General features: G+C 37.0%; 1 non-coding gene and 1 pseudogene across 1 annotated transcript; one reads left to right on the forward strand and one right to left on the reverse strand.

The window, feature by feature from the left end:
* The first annotated feature begins 845 nt into the window (after positions 1 to 845).
* On the forward strand, positions 846 to 2306 carry LOC112706810 (3-ketoacyl-CoA synthase 4-like; annotated as a pseudogene).
* A 5011-nt stretch (positions 2307 to 7317) lies between these two features.
* LOC112708563 (small nucleolar RNA R71) lies at positions 7318 to 7425 on the reverse strand. Its single transcript, XR_003156417.1, has one exon. It is a non-coding gene; the product is annotated as a small nucleolar RNA R71 (small nucleolar RNA).

Raw genomic sequence — 7425 nt, forward strand, 5'->3', positions numbered from 1 at the left:
AAACAAAGATTCCAAATATATACAATCAATTGTTTTTTTTTAATTAATTAATTGGATAACTCAACCAATTAATTAGATCTCTCAAACAATCAATTGGATAGATAATAAAATCGATTCACTTACAAAGTAAAACAATCAATTGCTGTAAAAAAATATCGATTTCTTGAATAAAAGAATCTATTGTTTACAAGTAATTACGGAAAAAAATCACTAACCAATTGATTAACTAAATACAAAAATTAATTGATTTTTTAAACGTTGTAAACGGTAAAAGATTTCTATTTACTAGCCAATCAATTAATTCAATAAAAAAATTAATTGAATTTTTGCATATTACGATTTATACAACTATAATGATTGCATACCTGCTTATTCATAAACAATAATCGTCACCATAACAATTTGATAATTACAGTAGAAGGAGATTTATAAATGGTGATTACTACGGTACGATGATAAATTAATACGTACCGATACGTTTAAAACATGGACAAATAACAATAAGCCATGTAGAATTTATTTTCCACGTCAGCATTTAATTTTTTCTTTTTAAAATATATAATATATCACCACTTTTACTAAAACACCCTTTTAATTAAATAAAAATAAAAAATAAATTTTATTTAATTTTAATGAAAAGACTTAAACATCCTTCTTTTATTTGATTAGACAAAAATACCCTTTAAATACCCCTATCTTAACAGCTTCTCCCTTAAACCCTAACTTCTCTACCACCGCTGCAAAACTGCCGCCGTCCGTCGCTCTCAGGCACTACCATCGTGTCTGGTCGTCCGTGCTTCTTCCTCCTTCAAGAATCGTAGCTTCTTCTTCCTCGACCTCGGCGCGTCAGTTCCTGGTATTCATTTGCTCCATCGCGCTCCTGCCGCCATCCGTCGGGCGCTCAGTCACCATCGTCTTCGTCTGGTCGTCGCAGATTCTTCCAACCCACCACCGTCTTCTGAGTTGTGTTCGTCGCTTGGCCTCTGTCTCTGTCACGATTCTGCCCCTCTCTTCTCAGACTGCTCAGTAGAAAAACCCATCTCCATTCCAGTTTCCTTCCTTCGAGTTCAGAGAGCAGAAGCTCAACCAAGAAACAAACCTTAGACTTCGATGGTCAGTATGTAACCGAAGCCATGTATCATATCCCTCCAACTCCTTCCATGGCTACTGCAAGAGAAGAATCTGAGAATGTTATGTTTGGTGCTTTGGATAATCTCTTTGCTAATACAAAGATTAAGCCTAAGGATATTGGTGTTCTTATTGTGAATTGCAGTTTGTTTAACCCACTCCTTCACTTTCTGCAATGATTGTGAACAAGTACAAGCTTAGGGGTAACATTAGAAGCTTCAATTTGGATGGTATGGGTTGTAGTGCAGGAGTTATAGCCATTGATCTTGCTAAGGACATGCTTCAAGTTCATAGGAATACTTATGCTGTTGTTGTTAGCACTGAGAACATTACTCAGAATTGGTACTTTGGGAACAAGAAATCTATGCTGATCCCAAATTGTTTGTTCCGTGTTGGTGGTTCTGCTGTTTTGTTGTCCAACAAAGGCTCTGTTAAGAGAAGAGCAAAGTACAAGCTTGTTCATGTTGTGAGGACTCATAAGGATGCTGATGATAAAGCTTTCAGGTGTGTGTATCAAGAACAAGATGATGATGGCAAAACTGGTGTTTCTCTCTCAAAGGATCTTATGGCTATTGCTGGTGGGGCTTTGAAGACCAACATCACAACTTTGGGGTCTCTTGTTCTTCCAATAAGTGAACAGCTTCTGTTCTTTGCTACTTTGGTTGTTAAGAAGCTTCTGAATGCAAAAGTGAAGCCTTAGATACCTGATTTCAAGCTTGCATTTGATCATTTCCGCATTCATGCTGATGGGAGAGCTGTTATTGATGAGTTTGAGAAGAATCTTCAGCTTCTGCCTATGCATATTGAGGCTTCTAGAATGACACGTCACAGATTTGGGAACACTTCTTCAAGCTCTATTTGGTATGAGCTGGCATACACTGAAGCCAAGGGAAGAATGAGGAAGGGGAATAGGGTGTGGCAGATTGCATTTGGAAGTGGATTTAAGTGTCACAGGGCAGTGTGGCAGGCACTTAGGCATGTCAAGGCTTCACCCAAGTCTCCTTGGGAAGATTGCATTCATAGGTATCCAGTGCAGGTTGTTATATAGCTTTAATTTCTGCTACTCTCTCTGGTACACATAGCATAAGCCAATAATCAATCCTATTCAAGGAGATAATAGATAATGTCTCAGCTGTTCAATCATCACTTTAGAAGCCTATTTTTGTTGTTATTTTTAATTATTCTAATGCTTCTGTTTTAGTTACTTAATCCTTAAATTAATATTTATGTATTCGTCACTGAATCCTTTATTTCACTTGGTTGCATAAAGACTAATGCTAGATTTATATCAGCAATATAATGACTTTTGCTTTGCCTTGCTATCATGTATGAGATGCTACTAAGTTTGGTTAATTACTGTAGTCATCAAACATTTTGCTAAGTTAGGCATCGTTTTCCCTTCTGGTAATTTTTTGTGTGGTGCCAACTGGAAGAAAACCTGTCTCTGTTCATGTACCTTTCTTTTTTTCTTTTTGTTCTTCTTGGGTTTGATGTAAAGGCACCATTTCCCCACTAAATTGGCATTCACTACCTTGTGCCCCACCTAATCAGTTCAGATGGTTTTTTCCTTAACATACTTTATACTTGTATCTAACTAATCTAAGTACCTTGTAGTATGAAAATGTTTTAACCCTGGAGTACATTTGAGTATGTACTCAACAATATTTGAGAGGCCTAAACTAAATGGTAGTATGCATGTGTTTTGTACAGGATGATTCTGAAATTGTTGCAATGATCAAGGAATTGTTAATTGTTCAGTTCTTGTTAATTGTTCTTGTTATTTTGTGAAGGACTGAACTTCGTTTGTAAGTGAAATTCAAAATAAAGATGAAATTACCTTTTCTCCCGTAAGTTTGCAAAGTTCTTGATCGTTTCCAGAAGGCTGTTAGAAAACTTTTCCGATCAAGTTTTGAACATTTGAGTTTCCAGGGCATGAGGTTGTGAATTACGCTGAATTTATTGTCTAAATTTCTTTTGTTCTGCTATTTTCTAAAATCATGTTAAAATTTGTCTACAATTTGATTTTCTAGTTTACAATGCCCTTTATTAATTTGGGGATAGATATTCGGCTACAGGTATAGATGCTTGCTTTCTCACTTGTGAGACAAACATTAAAGGAACTTACATATGTTAAAAAATTTGGTAGCCAAGACTAGTGAAGCTGATTGCTTCCTTGTATTTTTCTGAACATATGCTCAAAATTTGAACTATTTCAAACCATTGATAGTGCTGTTGTTCATAACTGAGGAAATATGTCTCATTTTCAGGACTGGACTCAGAATGGAAATGAATCCTTTCAAGTGCACCTCAGATGGTTGATATGGCTAGAACAATTTCGAGAGATTCTGACAAGCACCAAAAAAATGTGTTGCATGTCAGTGGTTTTTCTTCAATTGTAGCGGATAATTTGTACGCTTTTTGGCATTGTTTTTAGTATGTTTTTAGTATGATCTAGTTAGTTTTTAGTATATTTTTATTAGTTTTTAGTTAAAATTCACTTTTCTGGACTTTACTATGAGTTTGTGTGTTTTTCTGTGATTTCAGGTATTTTCTGGCTGAAATTGAGGGATCTGAGCAAAAATCTGATTCAGAGACTAAAAAGGACTGCAGATGCTGTTGGATTCTGACCTCCCTGCACTCGAAGTGGATTTTCTGGAGCTACAGAAGCCCAATTGGCGCACTCTCAACGGCGTTGGAAAGTAGACATCCTGGGCTTTCCAGCAATATATGATAGTCCATACTTTGCCCAAGATTTGATGGCCCAAACCGGCGTTCAAAGTCACCCTCAGAATTCCCAGCGTTAAACGCCGGAACTGGCACAAGGATGGGAGTTAAACGCCCAAACTGGCATAAAAGCTGGCGTTTAACTCCAAGAAGAGTCTCTACATGAAAATGCTTCAATGCTCAGCCCAAGCACACACCAAGTGGGCCCGGAAGTGGATTTTTATGTCATTTACTCATCTCTGTACACCCTAGGCTACTAGTTCTCTATAAGTAGGACCTTTTACTATTGTATTGAGATATATCTGGGTAGTTATCTTTGTTCTGATGCTATCTTAGATCATTGGGAGGCTGGCCTCATGGCCATGCCTAGACCTTATTCTTATGTATTTTCAACGGTGGAGTTTCTACACACCATAGATTAAGGTGTGGAGCTCTGCTGTACCTCGAGTATTAATGCAATTACTATTGTTCTTCTATTCAATTCCGCTTGTTCTTGTTCTAAGATATCACTTGTTCTTCAACTTGATGAATGTGATGATCCGTGACACTCATCATCATTCTCACCTATGAACGTGTGACTGACAACCACCTCCGTTCTACCTTAGATTGGGTGAATATCTCTTGGATTCCTGATACACGATGCATGGTTGATCGCCTGACAACCGAGCGCTCGCCTGACAATCGAGCCAGCCATTCCGTGAGATCAGAGTCTTCGTGGTATAGGCTAGAACTGATGGCGGCATTCAAGAGAATCCGGAAGGTCTAACCTTGTCTGTGGTATTCTGAGTAGGATTCAATGATTGAATGACTGTGACGTGCTTCAAACTCCTGAAGGCGGGGCGTTAGTGACAGACGCAAAAGAATCACTGGATTCTATTCCGGCCTGATTGAGAACCGACAGATGGATAGCCGTGTCGTGACAGGGTGCGTTGAACATTTCTACTGAGAGGATGGGAGGTAGCCACTGACAACGGTGAAACCCTTGCATAAGCTTGCCATGGAAAGGAGTAAGAAGGACTGGATGAAGACAGTAGGAAAGCAGAGAGACGGAAGGAACACAGCATCTCCATTCGCTTATCTGAAATTCCCACCAATGAATTACATAAGTATCTCTATCTTTATCTTTATGTTTTATTTGTATATCACCCATATCCATTTGAGTTTGCCTGACTAAGATTTACAAGGTGACCATAGCTTGCTTCATACCAACAATCTCTGTGGGATCGACCCTTACTCGCGTAAGGTTTATTACTTGGACGACCCAGTACACTTGCTGGTTAGTTGTGCGAAGTTGTGTTTATGCCATGGTATTGAACACCAAGTTTTTGGATTTATTACCGGGGATTATTTGATTTGTGAAAAGTATTGATCACAATTTTGTATACCAAGTTTTTGGCGCCGTTGCCGGGGATTGTTCAAGTATGGACAACTGACGGTTCATCTTGTTGCTTAGATTAAGTATTTTTTTTCTTCAGAATTCTTAAGAATGAATTCTAGTGTTTCAAGGTGATGTTCTTATCATCACCAAAGTTGATTGATCTTCATCAATTTAGCTCTTGAATGCAATGTTCTGCTGAAGCTTGGCTAGCCATGTCTAATTTCTTTAGACTGAAGCTTTAGACTAACATTGCATGATTCCTGGAATTCTCATTAAGAATTTTGATACCTTTATTTTCTTTTCCACTTAATTTTCGAAAAAGCAAAAAAAAATTACAAAATCATAAAAACCAAAAATATTTTATGTTTCTTGTTTGAGACTCTATTCTCATTTTAAGTTTGGTGTCAATTGCATGTTTCTATTCTTCTTGCACTCATGCATGTGTCTTCATTAATCTTCAATTTGTTCTTGAAGATTTCTTACTCTGATCTTTGAATTCTCTTGACTTGAGTATTTATGTGTCTCATATGCATTCTCATTAGTGTCAGTAGTATACAAACTGCTAAGTTTGGTGTTTTGCATGCATTGTTATTTGATTTTAGTTGCATTTTGATTATTCCTCACTATTAAAAATCCAAAAATATTTTTAATTTGTGTCTTTTCAAGTCAATAATACAGAGAATTGAAGATTCAGAACATACAGCAGAGGAATTACACAGAAAAAGCTGGGCGTTCAAAACACCCAGTGAAGAAGACAGACTGGCGTTTAAACGCCAGCCAGGCTGGGCGTTTAACGCCCAAAAGGGTAGAGTTTTGGGCGTTAAACGCCAGAATGTGCACCATTCTAGGCGTTTAACGCCAGGATGGAACAAGAGGGAAGATTTTGTTTTCAATGCAAATTTTTTTTCAGGTTTTCAAAATTTTTCAAAATCAAATCTTTTTCAAATCAAATCTTTTCAATCAAATCTTTTTCAAATTCAATTTCTTTCTATTTTCAAAAATACTTGCTATCAATTAATGATTTGATTCAACATTTCAAGTATGTTGCCTTTTCTGTTGAGAAAGGTTTAATGTTTGAAGCATATCTTTTCTTGATAGCCAAGTCATTAATTTTCAAAATCAAATCTTTTTAAATGTTTTTCAAATCATATCTTCTCAATCACATCTTTTTAAAACTAATCATATCTTCTTAACCACATCTTTTTCAAAATAGTTTTCAATCAAATCTTTTTGATTTCTAATTTCAAATTCTTTTTCAAAAATCACTTTACTTCTTTCCCACTTTTATTTTCGAAAATCAAGTAGTGTTTTTCAAAATGTTTTCAAAATCTTCTACTCAATTTTCGAAAATTACTTCCATTCTTCTCACATCCTTCTATTTATGGACTAACACTATTCCTTGATGCAAAATTCGAACTCCATCTTCTTTGATAAGTTTGAATTTTCTACTTCTGCCTTCTAATTTTCTTTTCCTCTGACACCTCAAGGAATCTCTATACTGTGACATAGAGGATTTCACATTTTCTTGTTTTCTTCTCTTTCATATGAGCAGGAGCAAAGACAAAAGCATTCTTGTTGAGGCTGATCCTGAACCTGAAAGGACCTTGAAGCGAAAGCTAAGAGAAGCCAAGGCACAACTCTCTGTAGAGGACCTAACAGAAATCTTCAAAGAAGAAGAACCCATGGCAGCCGAAAACAACAACAATGCCAACAATGCAAGGAAAGTGCTGGGTGACTTTACTGCACCTACTCCCGACTTCTATGGGAGAAGCATCTCTATCCCTGCCATTGGAGCAAACAACTTTGAGCTTAAGCCTCAATTAGTTTCTCTAATGCAACAGAATTGCAAGTTCCATGGACTTCCATTGGAAGATCCTCATCAGTTTTTAGCTGAATTCTTGCAAATCTGTGACACTGTCAAGACTAATGGGGTTGACCCTGAGGTCTACAGACTTATGCTATTCCCTTTTGCTGTAAGAGACAGAGCTAGAATATGGTTGGACTCACAACCTAAAGAAAGCCTGAACTCTTGGGAAAAGCTAGTCAATGCCTTCTTGGCAAAGTTCTTTCCACCTCAAAAATTGAGTAAGCTTAGAGTGGAAGTCCAAACCTTCAGACAGAAGGAAGGAGAATCCCTCTATGAAGCTTGGGAAAGATACAAACAATTAATCAGAAAGTGTCCCTCTGATATGCTT

The sequence above is a fragment of the Arachis hypogaea genome, chromosome 8 (genome assembly GCF_003086295.3).
Source record: "Arachis hypogaea cultivar Tifrunner chromosome 8, arahy.Tifrunner.gnm2.J5K5, whole genome shotgun sequence".
NCBI classification, from domain to species: domain Eukaryota; kingdom Viridiplantae; phylum Streptophyta; class Magnoliopsida; order Fabales; family Fabaceae; genus Arachis; species Arachis hypogaea.